Source organism: Myotis nattereri, assembly GCF_964212035.1.
Source record: "Myotis nattereri genome assembly, chromosome: 10".
NCBI lineage: Eukaryota > Metazoa > Chordata > Mammalia > Chiroptera > Vespertilionidae > Myotis > Myotis nattereri.
In genome coordinates, this window is record NC_138085.1 from 28,352,806 (window position 1) to 28,372,725 (window position 19,920).

The following is a 19,920-nucleotide window of genomic DNA, read 5'->3' on the forward strand; positions in this document are numbered from 1 at the left end:
ACATACGGGAACAGTTTCCATGCCATAGAAACACATCCTGCAGGTCCAGGGGTAGTTCTGGTCCCTTGGGCTCACGCCCACAGGCAGAACAAACGGGACAGGCTGCTCCTCTGCAGCTGCAGCCCCGGACTCCCCTACGCTGGGCTGGGCGGGGCTCTGCCAGCCATGGCCCTCGCTTTCCTCGGTCCCATCTTCTTGTTGCTGCTGCTGCTCCTGGAGCACCTGCTCCTCCATCTCCCGGACCACGCGGGAGAGCTCGTGGAAGTCGCGGAAGATCTCGCCATCTCGCAGCTGGATGCAGCGCGTAAGGTGGATCTCTAATATGTGGAATGCGATTCCCGTGCTGTGCGTGAGCCTGGCACACTTCCCGTGGAAGCTGAGCATGAAAATCGTGAGGCCCAAGCGATCCGATCGCATTTGCCTTGGAAGAGGCCTGGCCTGATGAGGTGGTCCGGGTGGCTGGGCGGGAGGTAGAGGCGGCGGTAGGTCCGGCAGTGATGCCGCACTGTGACATTCCATATCAGCGCCCGCCGTCCCGAATTCCTCCCTAAGCCGCGTGGGTGAATCCCTTCGGTGGTCTCTCTTCTGGCACTGGCTGGTGAGCCTGTCCTTCCGAATCTGCAGGTGGCGGCTGTGGGGCCTGCGGTGGTGGCCTTCCATGCACTCCACCGTGGCTGATTTCCGCTCCGTCAGGCGGATTCGGAACGCGGGCTTGAATTGCATTGGGCCGTCCACATGGGTGTTAAGACCAGGCCAGTACGTCCAACCAGTAATGCCTAAGCCGTCCACCGCTACATACAGCAGTGTTTTATAGAGCTCAATATCTCGCCCCCACAAACCCAAAATGTGTCTGTCTGGGTGGAACAGCTTCGCATAGACTTCTCGGTAAGACGTGCCTACTGCCTCCAGATTCTGCAAGGTTTCACAAAGGCCAACCTCCTCCCGGCAGCGCCGTCTCCAGATGTTGTCGATGTGCAGGATGCGGCGGAATTTGGTGCAGACCTGGGCCAGGCTGGCCAGGTCGGTGACGGGGAGCGAGGCACAGATAACCACCAGCATCTCCACCCTCAGGTCCTGCAGCGAGCAGTGCGGGGGCGGCCTGGGGCTCGCGATTCTTCCATTCCCCACCCAGCACCCCGCTGCGGCGTCCGCCTCCAGGTGCTTTTCTGCTGGGGCCCGCTTGCCCTCGGCCGCTGCCTTCTCAGCCGGGCCCTGGCTCTTCTGAGGACACCGCTTGACCTCGGCCTTTGCCATCTCAGCCGGGCCCTGGCGCTCCTGAGGACACCCACATCCCCGCGAAGAGTCCAAGCCGCAGAGGCAAGCGCACTCCTCCATGCCTCCTTGCTTACCAGCCACCACAGTCAATGAAGTTATTACATATGTGTCCATATCCCCACATTGGCCCCTCTTGGTGGGGGGAGGGAACTCATGCTCTCAGCCCCGTGTTGTCCGTGTCCATTCGTTAGGCCTATATGCTGGCATAGAAGTCCTTTGGTTGATCTCTATGTCCTTTTAAAAAAATAGGCTTTTACATTTGGTCACAGAGGGCAGCCAGGGAACTGATCCAGAGAGCGGGCATCCTGTGCCCCTAAAGGTCCCGAGTGTGGAGAGGGCGCAGGGCTCCCGTAGCACCATGTGGGCCCGGCCAGCGCAGTTCCTTCAGCGCTGGGAGAACCGCACCCAGCACGGCGGGTGCTGCCTGCCCCGAGGGTCCCTGCTCTTTTGGGGTCTGCACTTGACCTGCTCTTGGCCCCTCAGTGCGTGTGGGGGTGCAGGTATATGGGGTCTGTTGCTCCCCGGGGCCTGCACCCAGTGAGGCATCCTCACCTTTTCCCTCGGCAGGAGGATCCTTCCATTCTGGGCCCCCAGAAACAACAGGGGGCCGAGGAGAGGGAGCTGGAGGAGCCGGGGCAGCAGGACAAGCAGGTGCCCGAAGCCCAGGAGGCCCTGAAGAAGGAGCAGGAGGCCAAGGCCCTGGCCCCCGCCAGAGAGAACCACGGAGAGGAGGAGAGGCTGCGGCAGGAGAACGACAGGTACCGCCCGCCCCTGCAGCAGCATCTCCGCCTTCAGTCACACCAGCTCCCTCAGCTCCCGCTGCGCTCAGCTCAGGGGAGTCCCCTGGAAATGGTGCCCTTTCACCTGCCCTGTCACGGTCACAGCTGATGGTCAGGAGGGAAGGGCCTCCAGCTGGTGGCTGGGATGGAGCATCGTCCAGGTGTGGGTGACCGCCCCTCCCACATGGATGATGGGGATGACTGTGTCGGGCACGGGCATCTTCATCCTCTCTCACCAGCCATTCCAGAAGGACATATGCTTGCTCCCCGTCATTCCCGCGTTCCCTGTTGGCGAACTCACCTCCTCACTGAGATGCACTTGTCACCCCCCATCGGTCCCCATGTCCTGTCAGGGGCCTGTCCATAGGGCGAGATCCTGGAATCGCCTGATGTGCACATTTGCAGCTGCGGTTGAACAAGGCCTCTGACTCCTGCCTGTTTCAGCTCTCACACTCCACACGAGCGTCCCTTCTGTGGTCCATTGCGTACCATGGAGTCCTCTTCTCTTGCTTTTTGGTGGCGATTTCGCTGTTTGAAACGGCCCCCAGGTGGAGTGCTGCAGTGCTGTCCAGTGTCCCAAGTGCACGCTGCGCTGGGCCTCAGGGAAAATATCCGAGTGGCACATGAGGGTCGTTCAGGCCCGAGGTCTGGTGCTGTTGGCTGTCCCAGTGAGCATATGGCACAAAGCGTCCTTATGTCTTGATTGGTTGGCAGAAATGTGGCCAGAGACTCACAGGAACTGGTGGGGACAGTTGCAGTCTACACTGCTCAGTGCTCGCGGGGGCTCCATAGGACATTATACCGCGAATCCTGAGAATTGACTGCGTTTTTATCCTTCTCTTCAAACAGATGAGGAAAGAGGCTCAGAGAGATTCAATAACTTGTTCGGGCCAGTCCTGAGTGTAGTGGCCCAGTCAGGACTCAAATCCAGGTCTTGTCTCAGCCCAGTGGCCTGACCACGTGAAGCCTTCCTTCGCACAGCGTTGTTTTAATATGTTTGGGGCTACACAGTCAGGTGCCTGCGGGGCCAGGCAGGTCCAGCAGGTGGGGAGGGAGTGTCAGCGGCAGGGCAGGCCCTCGTGGAGAATACACACCCTCTGAAGGCGGTCAGCTGCGGGGCGGACCCGGGCTGCCAGGCCATCCTTTTGTTTCTACTTTTTTATTCTTCTTATTATTTAATCCTCATCCCAGGATACTTTTTCCATTGCCCTTCTGAGAGAGAGGGAGGGAGGAAGGGAGGGAGGGAGAGAAGGAGGGAGGGAGGGGGAGAGAGAAACAGCGATGGGAGAGACACATCTATTGGATGCCTACAGCACACACCCCTCTATGCCGGGGAGCAATCCCACAGCCCAGGGACATGCCACTGGGAATCCAACCCGTGACCATTCCGGACACAGGCTGATGCTATCACTGCTGAGCTGCCCCTGCCAGGGCCTTTGCTTGATGCTTTCTCCCCACCCTCCCAGAATCTCGGTCGCTGAATGTTGATGTGAAACGGAACATTTTTAGAAATATTGAATAACTAATTACTTTAAATTAAATCACGGAGACTGTGTGGGCCTCACAGGGCCCACCTGTGTTCACATGGAGTCCATGAGCCTCTGGTCGTTGAGATTTCAGGTAGAACCCTTACTCCTGGAAAGCCAGTCGGGTAATTATGCCGATGATAATGATGATGATGATGTCAGCGGCTTTACATAATGCTCCAGAATCTCTTATTTGTGTCAGGAGTTGGGATCAGAAAGGGACTTGGAATTGGGGAGAAGAGCTGGGCAAAGGCAGAGTTTCAGAGCAAAGATGATCTGATTCCAAGTTTTTCAAAAGTGTTTCAGTCGAAGAACCCTTTTTCCAAGGAGGCAGACATGCAAAGCCTTCCATGGGAAGGATTTTTCACAGGCTGCTCTGTTGAATTGTGTCCGAGCCTGCCTGTCCTGTGTCCCAGCCCAGAGTGTGGCAGCCAGGGTGACCGCATAGAACCCCAACGGACACAGTTTAAGAACCTCTGAATGTGCTCAGCCCTCATTTCCACAGGGGAAAACCTGAGGCCCAGAGAGGATGGGGGTGTGATTGAGGTGTACATGGGACAGAGGCTGGGAGTGCTCCTGAGCCCTGGGCCGTGTGGCTCTCCACCCGCAGGCTCACTTCCTGGACTGAGCTGCTTCAGGCGGAGCAGGAGGAGCTACACTCCCACTGCCAGGAGCTGCAGGCCACCCTGGAGCAGGTGCAGCAGAAGATGCGGATCTGGCAGGCCAACTGGCAGCCCGAGTACCAAGACCTGAAGGCGGAGCAATTGCCCAAGGAAATCTTGCTCTACAAGCTGAGCATGCAGTGTGAGGTGAGGCCGGGGGCTGGTGGGCCTCAGGACACCGGGCCTGAGCCCGGGGCTGACAGCCTGGGGCTCAGCCAGGTCCGAGTGGGTCCTCATTGGCATCTGTGCCCAAAGACTGTGTGGGAATGTCACCCAGAGGCCGAGAGGAAGCCAGAGGCATTTAACGGGGACAAGCACCTTGGCTGGAGGGGATGTGTTAGAAAAGACCTCTCACCAACCTTTGCTTTTGTATTTTTAAAGCTATTTTTCTTGATTTGAGAGAACAAGGGAGACGGAGAGAGAGATGGAAACATCTATGAGGACAAAGAATCGTGGTTCCGCTGCCTCCTGCACCACCCCTGCGGGGTGCCAGCCCACAACTTGGGCATGTGTCCTTGACCGGATTCGAACCTGGGACCTTTAGTTCGCAGTCCGATGCTCTCTCCACTGTGCTAAACTGGTTAGGGCCTGACCTTTCCTTTTCGCAGGGCCGGGGGGGTGGGGGCCGTGCATGGGAGCAGCTAAGTGCTGTTTTCATTCTGTCCTCGCGGCTGAGCTCTTTGCTCTGTGCTCCCCGTGTCATCTCACTGAATTCTCACAATGCTTTTGTGAGCTGGCGCCCATCCTCATCCTCTGAGGTTGGGTCTGAACTCAGTTTGTTTGAAGCCAAAGCTTGGGCTTTCCCGCCACTCCAGCCCGATGATGTTCTGGGTGGAGAGTTGAGCAACCTCAGCCCCGAATTCCTATCCAGCCCGGCATTTATTTTTCTGATGTCAGAGAGAGGAAGGGAGAGGGAGAGAGGGATGGGAACTTCAATGAGGAGAGAGAACCTCTGATGGGCTGCCTCCTGCACGCCCCCTACTGAGGATCAATCCCTCATCCTGGGCGTGTTCCTTGACCAGGCATCTCTTTTGGGAACTCCTGGTGCATGGGGGGCCGCTCCACCACCTGAGCCACACCCTTTGGGCTGCTTCCTAATGAGATACTTTACATTCTTTTTAAAAATGGCTGTCAAGTCCTCAGAGCCTCTTGTACATTTTGCACTGATGGCGCCTCTCTGCTCAGACTGGCTGTGTTTTCAGTGCTCAGTGGCCACACGAGGGCAGGGTTGCGCGACTGGCCGGTGCACTCGGCCATCCCCATGTCATTGGCTGTGTTGGTCCTTGCGACTGGTGAAGCTCATGCCGAAATGGCCATGTTCATGCACGTGGCCCTTTTCTCCTTTTGGGAGCAGGTTCCCAGCAGTGGAGTCACAGGGGCCCGTGGTGTTGAGGACATTGTTGATCTGTGTTTCAGTTGCTCACCCGTGCGAAGGAGGACTGGCAAGAGGAGAAGTGTCGCCTGAGGAGGGAGATAGACACCTTGAAAGAGCTGAACCAGATCCTCCTGGACGCATGGGGCCAGCACTGCACTGAGAACGTGTAAGGGGGAGGGGTGACCGACACCTGTCCGCACAGGGCTGCGGGCTTCCAGCTCCACGCCCAGGCCTCCACGTTCTGGGCAGAGAGCCCGCCGGCGAACTGGTGTCCCCAGGGCAAGGGAACAGACCATCTTCCCAGTGCAGCCTGCTCTCCTCTCCCCGGAATGGCTCTAGAATTCTGCAAGGAGTGGTGGTTGGATTTTGCTGGCTTCAACGACATGGCCCACTGCCAGCCGCTTCTTAATCTGCTTTTGGAATTAAGCTCAGTTTAAAAATGATGACAGAGGCAAAGAGAGGTACCTAGGGAAGCCATCCAGGTCGCGGGTTGAGCCCGTTCTCTGTCTGATTTCCGCTTGAGGGGCTGGAGAGAGGGTTGTCCTCCCTCTGCTGACGTGACACGGACCTGGCTGTGGCAGGGGGCCCTGCGAGGTGCACAGAACCAGTGACCTGGTGGCCACACACAGGCAGGGGTGATGGCGTGTGAGCAGAGCTGTGTGCCCAGCAGACAGATGTTGAGGAGCTCCAAGGAGGGGGAGATGGAAGCGTGGTGTGGGAGTTGGGGTTCTGCAGCTGACCCGGATGGGGACAGGGCTAGCCGGGGGGGCGGGAGTTGGGGGGACGTGAAGGTGGAGCACGGGTGGTCGGGGTGCAGGGAAGGTGCAGGCAGTGGCAGGAGGGAAGGCTGGAGCAGGGGGCACTCAGATGGGGAAGGCCTCCATGCCTTGCTAAGGAGTCAGATTCCCTGGGAGTGAGTGTTTACGGGAGGCTGGTCTAAGGGCCGAGGGAGCTGCCAGAGAGGAGGCAGGAGGAAGAGGCTTGGTGCTGGAAACCTTGGGGTTGGAAGTCAAGTGACCCGAGATGCATCTGGTGGGCCCAGGGTGCTCTTCACCCCTCAGTGCTGAGCTGTGGGACTGTCCTTCCTTGTGATGGGGAGTGGCTGGCCAGGAGGGACAGAGGGACACGGTCACAGTGGCCACAGGGGCACTGACCCAGCCCCGCGGGGTCACGGTGCTGCTTCACTTTTCTCCCGGGTTCTTCTGCTCGTCTACAGCTGGCTCGCCACCTACCCAGGATGGTTTACAGGGAAAGCCACACTGTAGTTTGGGGTGGAAATGACCATGGACTGAGTTGGCTCTCTACAGCGCAGCGGGTCCCAATGGCCAGCAGAGGTTGGGTAGGTGGCAACTAGAAGCATCGGGGCCTGGTACCCAGGGGGATGATCTGATGAAGGTCTTGCATTAGACAGTGTGTGCAGGAGGCCAGGGAGTGGGCAGGCTTCCTGACCTGCTCTGAGTGGAGTTTTCCCAGCCCGGGGCGGGTTGGGGGCCTGTCTTGTGTGAATTTGTGCGCCTAGTGGTGGGGGTCGGTCAGAGCCAGACAGGAAAGCGCTCTAGCATAAGGCCCAGCAGCACGGCTGAGGGAAGAGAGGAACACAGACTAGAAGAACAGATGCCGAGCCAAGGCCGCTGGGAGCAGGTCAGGGTCGGTGGTCCTGGGCCCAGCGGTTTGCGAGTCATCGCTTTTCACAGCTGCTCACTTCACGGTGAAGTCTCAGAATAGCCCTCGTCTCAGGTGGGACCTCGGCAGCCTCATGGCTAAAGGAGCCTGAGCTGCTGCCTCGATCCAGGGGACTCATGTTCAAGCAAGGAAACCAGGGTCTCTGCCGTCAAGGCCCACGGGTTTGCCATCCTGAGTTGCACATGGTTCGGGGCTTGCTCTCCTGAGATGTGGTCCAGCCTGCTCCTTGGTGCTACAGCAGGTCTCCTCACGTGTTAGGGTTCCCGGACCCACGCCACAAGCTCCCCTCCCCATCTTCCCCCCCTCGGCGAGCTTGACGGTCATGAGAACCGTGATGTCATAGTCCCCGGAAAATGCCGGCCCTTCTGGGCCAGGTCCCAGCTAGGGCCGATGAGTCCATTGACACGTTTTATATAAAACCAGACTGTTCTTTCTTTCTCCTCTGTTTCCAGCGACACCTGGCAGACTATGCCTACAGGAGAGCCGGAAGAGGACAGAATTGGGGCTCCAAAGGAGGCTCAGTGTCCTGCTCCTAGGAAGTGAGTTGATTTCAGCAGCAGGAACTTCAACTCAGAACAGGAAGCTGCTCTTTCACGAGTGGGGAAAGCCATGTGGAGCAGTGACCAGTGTGTGGGGCCCGCACCTTCCCCTCTAGGGCAGGTCCCCTGAGCACACCTCCCTCCCAGCTCTGAAAGAACTGAGAGTTTCTTTCCGGCCTTCCTCGGGGTTATCCTCTGAGGGTGGCGAATGCCAGCTGCCATGTCCGGTTGAAGGGGCAGAGAGTCTGCATTAGAGCCACTGAAGCAGGACTGTCAGGCTGTGTCTCCAGGTTTCAGGACCTAGAAAGCCATGTTTCTGTTTTGGGAAGGAAGCGTGGGCCGGACACCTGGGCCAGCACCCATGGTCTTCAGTCACAGGAACCTCTTGGTCTTCCCTACATTCCTCTGGAGTCTCTGGACGCCAGGGTGGTTCTCAAACACGTTCCCTTCTGCAGAGCAGCAGCCCCGGTGGTGGGCGGCTCGGTCCCCGAGGCTGCAGGCTTCCGTCAAGCAGGCCTTCCCCTGCGTCCTGGCCTGAGCCCCAGGAGCTGGGCCTTTAGACTGTCCTGCCCCAGACCAGCCTTGAGGGCAAATCACCATGAATCCTGCAAGGGCTCTCTGTTGACATCACAAAACCACATAATTTCCCACCCTCCTCCTGTCCCTTGTGTTGGCGGGGACATTGAGGCCTCGATGAGGAAAGTACTCGAGTTGAGTCAGCACAGTGTCGCTCTGTGGCAGAGCCAGGATTAGAACCAGCTGCGGTGCTTCTTGTGACATTAGAATGCCTCCATTTCCGGTTAGCTGCACTGTATGACCCTTTAAGTTCACTGTTTTCATTGATTCGTTTTTATTTTACTATATATATATATATATGTATATATATATATATATATATATATATATATATATACACACACATATATACATATATATGTATATATATATATGTATATATGTATATATATTAGTATATTTTAACTGAATTCAGAGAAGAAGGCTGAGGGTGAGAGAGAGAAACAGCAGTGATGAAAGAGAATCATTAATTGGCTGCTACCAGCACACCCCCCACCGGGAATTGAGTCTGTAACCCGGGTATGTGCCCTTGACCAGAATGGAGCCCAGAACCCTTCAGTCCATAGAGTGATGCTCTACCCACTGAGCCCAACCGGCTAGGGCTATTTTAATTTTGCTCAATCCTCACCTGAGGATTTTTTTTTCATTGATTTTTGGAGAGAGTAGAGGGGAACAAAGGGTTGGGGGGAAGAGAGAGAGACATCAATGAGAGAGACATCAATATGAGAGACACATTGATTGGTTGCCATCCAGCACACGCCCCCAGTGGGCCCAGGGATAAAACTGCAACCCAGGTACAATCCCTTGACCCAGAATCAAACCCTTGACCCTTCAGTGCTTGGGCCACTGCTCTAACCCCTGGGGAACACCAGCCAGTGTCCACTCTTTTTCATCCACATGGCCCACTGGGCCCACCCTTTTCCCCCCTCACCAAGATTCCTCAGTGCCCGGAAGGGGCTAAGTCTGCCCCCCTGTCTCACCTATTGGGAGCTCCAGCGGGAAATGAGGAGGCCCTGACTCTCCCTGACATGGCCCTGGGATGCACAGTTGCCAGCACACCTAGATGAGCACAGCACCTCTCCCGGTGCCTCCCGGTGACGCAGAGTGGAGGCTGCATGTGAGGTTCTGTTTCCCGAGAGGCTAGTGCGGGTTTCTGCCACAAGGAACGCCTCTCCCGTCCCTGGGTCTGTGCGAATGAACTGCCAATGGTGCCCCACGCCCTGAGGCCACATGCGATGGTCCTGGTGCTGGCGATGCAGATTTGTGGGGAACCTGGTGCTGAACCCCAAGGGAAGGGCCGCTTCCCCAGCTGGAGGGGCAGTAGGGGTTGGCAGTGTCCTAACCCTCTACTCCTAATAGGAAAAAGCGCTGGAGTCGAGCCAGAGCCTTCCTCAAATTGTTTCAACGCCAGAGAGGTCGCTCACGAGGACAAGCCAAGTCACCCTCAGATGGCCGTCCTGGGCCCCTGGAGGCCACCCCATCATGCTCATACTGGGAGGAGAAGGGAGACGCCCGCAGTGGGCCCCCACGAAAAGGTAGGAGGGGCTGGCCTGGCTGCAGGAGGGCAGTGAAGGGGAGGATCTCAGGCCTTCCTTGAGGTCAGGGCAGAACCGACGAGATGTGAGCTGGGTGCGCACACGTGTGCTTGGAGCCTGAAGGGGGCTCCGCACGCCCCCGTCTGCCCCCTCAGGTGTGTGAACACCCAGGTAGAACATGTAAGCCCACGTCACTGTGGCGGCAGTTTCATCCAGATCCATTTAGTTCCTTCAGCATGAGGAGCCTCCCCATCACGTACACTGTGGTGGGTCCTCGGATATCTAGAGCGGATCTCCAGACAGTTACCGCGGAGACACGCTCAGAAGAGGATGTGTTTGGGGCTCCTTGTCTCTGCCAGGCCTCAGATTAGCCATTTCTGTCGGGGGAGCCCCCATGTAACCCGTCGTGGACATCTGCCAGGCCTTCAGCCAGGCTCGGGCTCTGCTCTTGCTGTTGCTCTGAAAAGCAGGGGTGGTTCTCTTCTCCCACCTGACCTGGCCCTGAGTCCTCCCACCAGGGGGCGCTGGACCTGCTCATTGAGGGCTGTGATGGGTGTGAGCCATTGGGTCCACAGTGGATTTGTAGCTACATGTGCTGCCTGTGTTTCCTGGGATCTAAGAGGCTGTCAGCTGTAAGCTGCCCGATTTTGTGCTCATAGAAAGAAAGTGATCCGGTGGTGGCAGTGAGGGTTTTGTCAGAATCGCCACCAGCCGACAGTGACTGGGAGGGATGCTCCAAGCTGCACCCTGATTTCAGAGATGGAAGGTTGGGGGTGGGGGGTGGGGGGATTCCTCTTAGAACCAATGAAACAAAGCCATTGACTGAAAGGTGGTTTAGTTTTCACATTCACTTTGAAATATCATTTTATTGATTATTTGCCGATAAACCTGCCAAAATGCCCCCTGAGAAAGTTGACAATTTGATGAAGGACACTAGGACTCTCTGAAGACGGGACCAGGCCCGAGACTCGTGGGCTCCCAGGGGCTGGGGGGACAGGACCTGACAGGACCCGGGGCCGTGACAAGGCGCCCTGTGGCTGTGACGGGTGCAGCAGCCATTCCGGGTGGCAGTCACCACTGCAAGTCCTGCTGTGTCACTCGAGATGCAGAAATGAAGTGTGCGCACGCGGACACACTGTCTGGGGGCTGCTGCTTGCGTTCCGGTCTCACAGGAGGTGAAGTCGGGGAAACGCTCACGTGCAGGTAAATGATCATGAAGCTTACTGCCTTGTTAGCATTGGTTTTCTCCAGAGGGTTCTGTGGCCTGGGGTTTTCCTACTGGCTCCTCACACTTTTGGACATGTATCACGTCCACTTGTGTGACTGGCTAAGTTGATGAATGAGCTATAATCAGCCCAATTGAGTCAGCAAAACCTTCTGAGAAAAAACTGCTTGACAGATCCCTGCTGTGGTTTGGATCCCTGAGTGAGCAGGTCAGGGGCTGCAGTTAGTAACGGCAGCCGTGCGAGGGGGCTTTCTGGGCTCAGCAGCCTTTCGGTAGTTGACCCACTTTGTCCGTCTCCTTGAGTTCTAGCTGCCGTGGGAGGTCGGCTCCATTCCTGTCCCCCGTTCAGAGCTGGGAGGGGAGCTCAGGAATGCTTGACCAGGGTCAGCACTGGCCCAGAGAGTCAGTGTCGGAGCTGGGACCCGAACCCGTGTCTGACAGGTTCCGGGGCCCGAACTCTTAACCGCTGTGAGCACTGCCTGCCCTTCAAGCTGCTTTGGTCCCTGAAGATGCTCAACCAACTTGGGGCCCCAGCACTGAGGAGTGGGTCCCTTCTCTGTGGTGTGAGCTGTGTCAGCAGGTGGCGCTGCGGGGGAAGAAATAGCAGAGGTGCAGCTGTGCACTTGAATCCTCCATCAGGACTGGAGAAATCCCTTCTGTTCATGGATTGACGTGTTGAGGAAGTCACTAGACCAATTGTCTGCTCTCATAAGACTAGAGCTTAAAGGCTGTGAGGGCTAAACCAAGAGGAGAGGGTGCGGCGCCATCTACTGTGGAAGAATGCTTGAGTTGGAGGGTGTTTTGGTATCAGATAGAGGTAGGTATTTTCATTATGTGCAAAGTCATCCTGCCATCAGAGGCTGTGAGAGGCACCAGAATTCTTAGTGAGCCTGCCTGTTTGTCTCAGTGGTTAGAGCATCGAAGGACCAAAGGGGTGCAACTTAGATTTCCAGTCAAGCGCACATACCTCGGTTGCAGGGTTGATCATGGCCGCGGTTGGGGTTTGTGAGAGAGGCAACCAGTGGATGTATCTCTCTCCCATCGATGTTTCCCTCTCTTGCTCTCTCCCTCCCTTCACCTACGTCCTCCCATCCACTCTCTCTCTAAAGACCAATGGAAAAAAATCCTCCCGTGAGGACTTTTTAAAAAGAAGTATTATGACTGAGGAGTCCAGGTGGACTGTTTCACTGCCTGCAGCAGGCCAGAAGCATGCCACTAAGTGTTTGGAGGGGAGCAGGAGTTAGTTGTGTGTGAGACAGGATGCCAGGGAGCCTGTCATTAAAATGGATGAGTAAGCGCAGCTGGTGTGGCTCAGTTGGGTGAGCATCATCCCATGAACCAGGAGATCACCTTCTGATTCCCGGTCAGGGCACACTAGTATGGGCGTGCAGAAGACAGCCGATCCATCTTTCTCATCATTGATGTTTCTATCTCCCTCTCCCTCCCCCTCTCTGAAAATCAATAAAAACACATTGGACAAAAAAGCGGATGAGTAAGGAAAGCTGCCCCCTACATCAATAAACACCCCTGCTTAATAATGTAACCCATGGAAATGGAAAAGCAGTCTAAGACATCCACTCCTTGAGCAGTATAGAATGCTCCTCTCGTGCTACGTGGAGCCCTGGCTCCAGCTGCCACTCCAACACTTGACTGGAGTCCGAGCAGAAAGGGTCCACCGGGCCCTGATGCTGGTTGTGCTGGGGGGAATGCTGCCGTCTCTCCCGGGCTGGACTGGATTCTGACTTCCCAAGTCCATTTGGTGAATGTAGCGTCATTTGTCCATTATTCAGTTCATTTACTTGCTGTTTTCTGTGTTTTGATTCTTCCTCCCTTGGTTATCCGGGATGACAATTTAGCGACGGAACAACGCAAGAATGCCTTTTGGAGCAGAAAGAAGCATGTTGCGGTCAAAGACAAGCCTCCAGTGGCCAGAGGGTTGTTCGGGTGGTAACCAACTTGGTCTAACGTCATGAAAAGCTGCATTTAATGCACCCACCCTCTCCTCCCTAACTTGCCTCTCCCTTTTTTCCGACCACGAAGATTTATAATCCTTTCCCTTTATCCCTGTCTTGAACATATACCCTTTATTTCTGAAAATTTTTTAAGTTTCTTTTAAAAGAACAAAAAAACTCAAACAACAACAAAAGCCCAAGGAAAACCAGTTAGCTTGGAAGCAGAAAAATCCTGAACCTAATGGAAACCTCAGTCGCCATGACAACAAGGCCACGCCAAAGCAGGAGTCACCATCGCCCTGACTTAGTGGCTTGATGTGTCCCCTACTTGGCCTCTTGCACCAGCTGTAGCTCCTGGGCTGGCAAGGCCTGGTCCTCCCTCGGCCTGTCTCCCGTGGGCGCAGTTGGAAACCCGAGGTCTCTCTGGCTTGGCTGTGTGCGCCCCTCTGCTCCTCCAGATGTCGCCACGCAGTGGAGGCCTGATGTCAAGCGGTAAGATTTGGGTGCTTCAGACTTCATGGTGGGTGTGACATTGAGTGGCTGAGGGGTAGGGGGGCAGGTCCTGGGAGAGTGAGGAGGGGCCCGCAATCCCCACAGTGGGTGTGGCTCCGGGCCCACAGCCCCGGGGCTGCCTGGAGCCGAAGCTGTGCAAACAGCCTGTCCTCCTGCTCCCGGAGCTCCACCCCACACCTGTGCCACTGGGATTGGAGAGCCCATCGCCTGTCCCACGATGAGGTAGTTGCAGGTCTTTTCGGGGTTTTGCCCTCATGTTTTTTTTTTTTAACTGGGATTCTGTTTAGCTTTGACAAGAGTATACGTTCATGGTAGAAAATTCAGAGATTGCAGAAAGCACAAAATACCAGGTAAACTCATGATGCAGTCAAAGTCACCATAAAGAGAGGAGGACTTCTTAAACAGAGGGTTGTTCGGGTGGTAACCAACTTGGTTCTCAAATCCTAAGGGTGCCCTCCGGGACCGTGAGGGCCCGGACCACAGGAGTGGAGTGGTCCTAGGCAGACTCGGGTCAGGGTGCTTTGAAATCAGGGATCTGAGGACACAGTGTCTCACAGCAGGTGTGCCCAGGAGTTATGTGTTGGCCTTTTGCCAACATTTGGTGCAGTCTTGTGAGTTGGTCCCCCAAGTTCTCCCAGCTGCTCAGAGCCCGCCCTGTGAGCGATGGGTACAGTGAGGGCCTCCACTCAGGCCTGCGGCCAGGGCCTCCCAATCAGACCACAGCCCGTGAGGCGCAGCCCCACCTCTGTCCCTGGGTTCCGTGGGCCCCGCTGCCTCTGCTGCTAGGCCTCGGTGTGGTCGCCCCCCCTTGGCATGGGGTGTTGCAGCCCCATTTCTCACTGTCCTTCTCTGCCCCAGGCCCTGGGGACCCGATACTGAAGGGAGTGGCCCTCCACGGAGGCAGCCTTGACCACTCAGATGCCTCTGCTGACCCAGCACCCAGGCCTGGCGTCCTGACCAAAGGCGCTGCGGGAGCTGGGTGACGCTAGGCTGTGAACAGGCTTAGCAGGAGCGGAAACTTTGGTCCTGGCCATGTGGCCTGTGAGGGGCGGCCCTGGGAGGGGAGGGCTCTCTGAGAACCCTCCTGCCCTCACTCCGTCCTCTCCTTCCTTCCTCTCTTCCCTGTAGGACACTCCCAGGTGCCGGATGATCTGCCAAGGTACCTGCTCAGAAACACCTTCATCTCCTGACCACCGGGGGCCAGGCAGGCGCACCTGCCAGTAGCAAAGGGAGGATGCCCTCCAGCTCTGTGCCCGCAGGAGGACTGTCAGCCCCTGCGAGGGAAGCTGCTGAAGGCGGGGCGGTATGTGAAGCCCAACTGGAGACCTGCTGAGCCCGAGGCCCACCCAGTGCGCCCTGAGGCAGCCCTGCCTCACCAGAGCCTTTCTCTGGGCAGAGCCAGGCCACCCCATTCCCCCCTTGCCCCCCCACCTCCCACACAGCTGCCCGCTGGTGCCTGTCCCTAAATAGGGCAGTCAGCCTAGCCTCAGCCCAGCTGCTTGGGACCGCAGGCCACAGGCCAGCAAACAGGAGTCACCTGAAGGCGGGGGTTCTGAGGACTCGAGGGGCAGAAACAGCCAGCCACACCCTCTGCCCCAGCTCCTTCACCGCCAGGGTCCCCAGTGCCAACCACTGGACAGGAGGCGCTTCTCACTGGCTCCCCCAAAGGAGGAGAGGCTGGCTCCCCTGCAGCCTCCGCCACGGCCCCGCCATGGCCACGGGAGGTGGCGGCAGCAGCAGCTCCAGCCCCAGCACCACACAGTGACTGCAGCCCCGGCTGCCAGGACGAGGCCTCAGCCCCGGACGTTCAGGGCAAGTGGCCACCGTGGCCCCTGTCCTGGCAGTGTCAGCTTCTCAGAGCCCGACGGGTCCAGGGCAGGACCACAGGGAGGGGCTCCCTGCCAAGAGCCCACGCAAGTCACCGGACGTGGCTCCCACGCCAATGGGCCCCTGAGAACCTCAATCACGGGAACAACTTAGAGAGCAGGCGGGCGTCGCCACAGCTGAGTGGGACCAGCAGGTGGAGCTCAGACGATGAGCGTGGCCGTGGGCGACTGGTCTTTTGGACCCGCAGCCCCTGAGCCTTCAAACTCCTGATGCCCCTTCTGACCACCAGGGCCCCCTCTCCCATCGGCCTGAGGGGCCGGGAGCGACTTTGGAACGGGGAAGCCCAGACCGGCCAGACGACCAAGACCTCGCAGCCCTGGGTGGACCTTGGAGTCGGGCTCACTGTTACCCCAGAGCGTTGCCGAGCCAGGCCTGGGCCCCACACTCCTGAGCCCGGGGCCGTCCAGGCAGGTGGCCTCAGCCTGTGCCTCTCTCCAGCTGGCTCCTGGGCCCCGGACCTGCCCCCGGGTTCACTTTTCTACCATCATGGGCTCTGCCCCGTCTGGCGCAGAGAAGCCCTGCCCGCCCCCTCCCAGCAGAGGCCACTGTGTGCAGAGGGGAGCGTGTGCGCGAGGCGGGTGCAGCCTGGTCGCTAACGCGGCTGTAGCCCCCGGTGTCCACCATCGAGGATGACACTTTGAGTCTTTGTTTCTGAGTCACTCCCCGGGATAGAAACCCAATTTACTACATTCCATACCCGTGTAGGCACTCATGAAATATATGTGTTTGGAGGTGTCCCCCAAATGGATGTACCACAGGCTGGCTGTCCACCAAATGTAAACGCACTTTAACAGCTGAGAACTCAGGTTTCCCTCCTTTTCAGGGTGAGCGGATTTGACGTAATGGGTGAAGCCAGACTCAGCTTGGAACCAAGATGTGTCCTCTGGACTTTGTGATGGGGACACATCCAGGATGAAGTGTCTGGTCCCGAACGGGCCCCAGTCCAGGCATCCAGGGCCGCTGTGGACAGAGGATGCGCAGAAACACCGAACGCAGCGATTCTCGGTGTGTGCGGTTCCATTGCTTCAGCAGCAGCAGCGCCTGGACCAGAACTGACGCAGCCACGGAGCCGCACACATCAAGAATCGTTCCTTCGGTTCGGTGTCTGTATGCTTCTCTCTCAATAGCTGCCCTCGATTCCTGGACTGCTGGGTGTTGGGTCCCCTCAACTTTATCTTTTCTGTGTCCCCATAAAAAGTCTTGTGGAGACATGCTCTTCGTTCAAATCTTACCGTCTTCACTGATTTCTTCAAATCTGTTCAAACTGAAAAGAAGTGAAAATTAAGTGCGTTATCAGCTGTTAATGTGTCTACATTTTGGGGGGATACTACATGTACATTCAATGGAGAGAATTTTCCATCAGTTGTCTGACCTCTTTGTACCTGTTTTGGGGGACAGCCTGTATTTACATTCAATGGGGACTCATTGTCCATCAGCAGCCCTACCTCTCTTTACCTCTTTGGGGGACAGCCCATATTAATATCCAATGGGGACTCATTGTCCATCAGGAGCCCTACCTCTCTTTACCTCTTTGGGGGACAGCCCATATTAATATCCAGTGGGGACTCATTTTCCATCAGCAGCCCTACATCTCTTTACCTTTTTGGGGGACAGCCCATATTAACATCCAATGGGGACTCATTTTCCATCAGCAGCCCAACCTCTCTTTACCTTTTTGGGGGACAGCCCATTTTTAAATCCAATGGGGACTCATTTTCCATCAGCAGCCCTACCTCTTTTTACCTTTTTGGGGGACAGCCTATATTGACATCAGTTGGCATCAATCTTTCTCTTTGGGAGTCACACCTCTAGTGTGTATATGGCCGGTTTCCTGACACATGGTTTCCGGTTTCCTAAGGTGCTCTCCTGGGATGGGCTAGGCCTGGGGACCGGGGATCTATAAAGAGGTTTTCCTTTGGCCTTAATGTGCTGACAAAGAACTGGGTGTGCAAAAGTGTTGTGTCTCTGAGTGCTGTGACCTGTCCTGATTAGCCATTGATTTTGGAACACAAGGATGGGTTTGTAATAAAATGAGTTGGAGTAGAATTGAGTCCTGGATTTCCTCACCGCTCGTCACTGGCAGCGATGCCCGGGCTCCAGGCTCCCCGCTTCTGCCCCCAGGTCCTGGGCCCCTGGAATGCAGACCTCCCTCGGCCAGGAAGCCAGAGAAGGGGAAGCCAGGTTTCCTGTTTCCCAGGCAGCTGCTCTTCCCAGGCCTTGGGGTATTTTAAGTCCCTCTAAATAAAATCCCATTTTGATTTGGGATTTCTATCAGAGCAGGAGCTCAGCTTAAAATGATCCTTGGGTTTTCCAAGGTCACTCAACTAGGAAGAGGCCGAGGAGGGAGGAGGACGGCAGGTGAAGATCCCCCCTGACCTGACCTCATGGCGGCCCGTCCATTGCCGCCTGCGTGTCCCTCCTCCCTCACCAGCCTCTTCTGTAAGGTGCTTCCTGTGGCCTCCTTTCCCCTTCTTCCAAGGCCCTGCCCCTGGGGGAGCCGCCCCCTCTGCGAGCTGCCCTCCCCAAAGCTGGGAGCCAGACTGAGCATGTGGAACCCTGCAGGCCGCCTCCCCTCCGTCATTGGCTGTTGCAGGGTCTGAACCTGACCGGTCACTCCTGGGAGCTCTCAGCCTCTATCCCCTGATTCTCTCCCCTCTGGGACAGCTCTTCAGGGCGCACACTGGCCGGTCCCCGGGTCCCCCCTCATCCTTTCCACAAACACTCATTGGAGTTCCCTGTGTGCTCACTCCCAGGTTCCATCGTGGAGGCAGCCCCCTCCCTGCTCCTCTGCAGGGCTGAGCCACCTGCTCCCCAGCACTGACCGCTCCTGAGCTTCAGGCCTGAGGTCACTGCCTTAGACCCCCTGCCTGGGCTGCAGGCTTCTCCACTGTCCCTGACTCCTCTGGGCTCCCTGCTTATCCAAGGCCACCAGCTGTCAATCACAGAAGCCAAAACCTGGGGTGCGGGCTGGACCCCTCCTCTCTCCACTTCCCACAGGTGATCGCTCCCCTGAACCTGGGTCTGGAATGGATCTGGAATGTGCCCACTCCTCTTAGCTGACTGTTCTCATCCCAGGTCCCCCTGACACCCCTGTCCCTGGGTCTTGGCAGGGCCTGGCCAACTGGTCTGCCTGCCTCCCACAACTTCTCAGCCCCCTGGCACCTCTGGCATCCACCCCGCTGACCTACCTTTGTGAACCTCCCTCCCTCAGCCTCCACACCAGCTACACCCGTCCTTCTGCGGACTATGTGTTCCACGTGACTCACCGCGGGGTGCACCCCACCCGCTCTCACCCCCCTCCAGCCCCAGACAAGATGGTCGTACCCACAGCTTTCACTGCCATCTTCCCAGAAGGCTCCCAGCACCACTAGCCCAGGCCTCTCCTGGGAACCCCCAGATCTGTTCCCAGCTTGGAGGTCCCAAAGACACCTCCACCCCACAATGCTCAGCACACCGTTCACGCTCCTCCCCCACCAAAGCCTCTGTGCTCCTCCTCTCATCCCCTCTGTCCCCTTCCCCCAGACCATGCTGGGCATCGCCCTCCCTTCCCCCTGTCCTATCCTTCACTCCCCCAGTTGCTCCCAACTCTGACTTCTCACTCACATACCACACAACCCAGGGGGTGGTCCCCCCGGGGCGGTGCCACGGGATCCTGTTGCTGAGGGAGCACCCAAACCAGGCCCTCCTGAGCTCCAGGGCCCCACCTCTCTGCACTGGCTGGGAGCTGCTCGCTCTGGGGGGTGGTAAACATCCACGTGACCACTCAGGGCTGAGGTCTGCCTGCAGAGAGGGCGGGGTCACCTGTGGCACCAGAGGGGCTCCCCCTGGGGAGAGCAGGAAAGTGAGAAAATGGGAAAAGGTCAGACACACCTCGGGAAAGAAGCATCCAGCCACATGTTTATCAACCAACCAGAGGATGAGGAGGGAGTATGTTTATATGTCCACACACACATACACAAACACAGACACACACAGAGACACACACACATAAACACACACACACACACACACACACACACACACGAGTATATAAAGATGTAGATACACAGCCCATTGACTTCCTTCGAAAGCTCTTCTTGATTTTTGCCAAACAGGTGAATTTATAGCCACCCTATGCTTGCCCTCAACTGACGGATGAGTGTCATTCCAATGAGAATGTTGGGTGATGCTTGCTGTTATGTTAGCAAGTAAGACAAACTGGAGGTGCCTATGAGATGCTCACTCTTTTGTTCATGATGTGAGTGACTACTCAGTCAGGTAGTGCTTTTCTGAATGCCAGCCCAGTCCCTCAATTCTTATAATGTGTTGGCACTGCAAGGCCTACAGAGGTCTTTTTAAAAACCAGAGAGACAATTTACGTGTCATAATATTCACCCAGGGCACACTTTTAGGT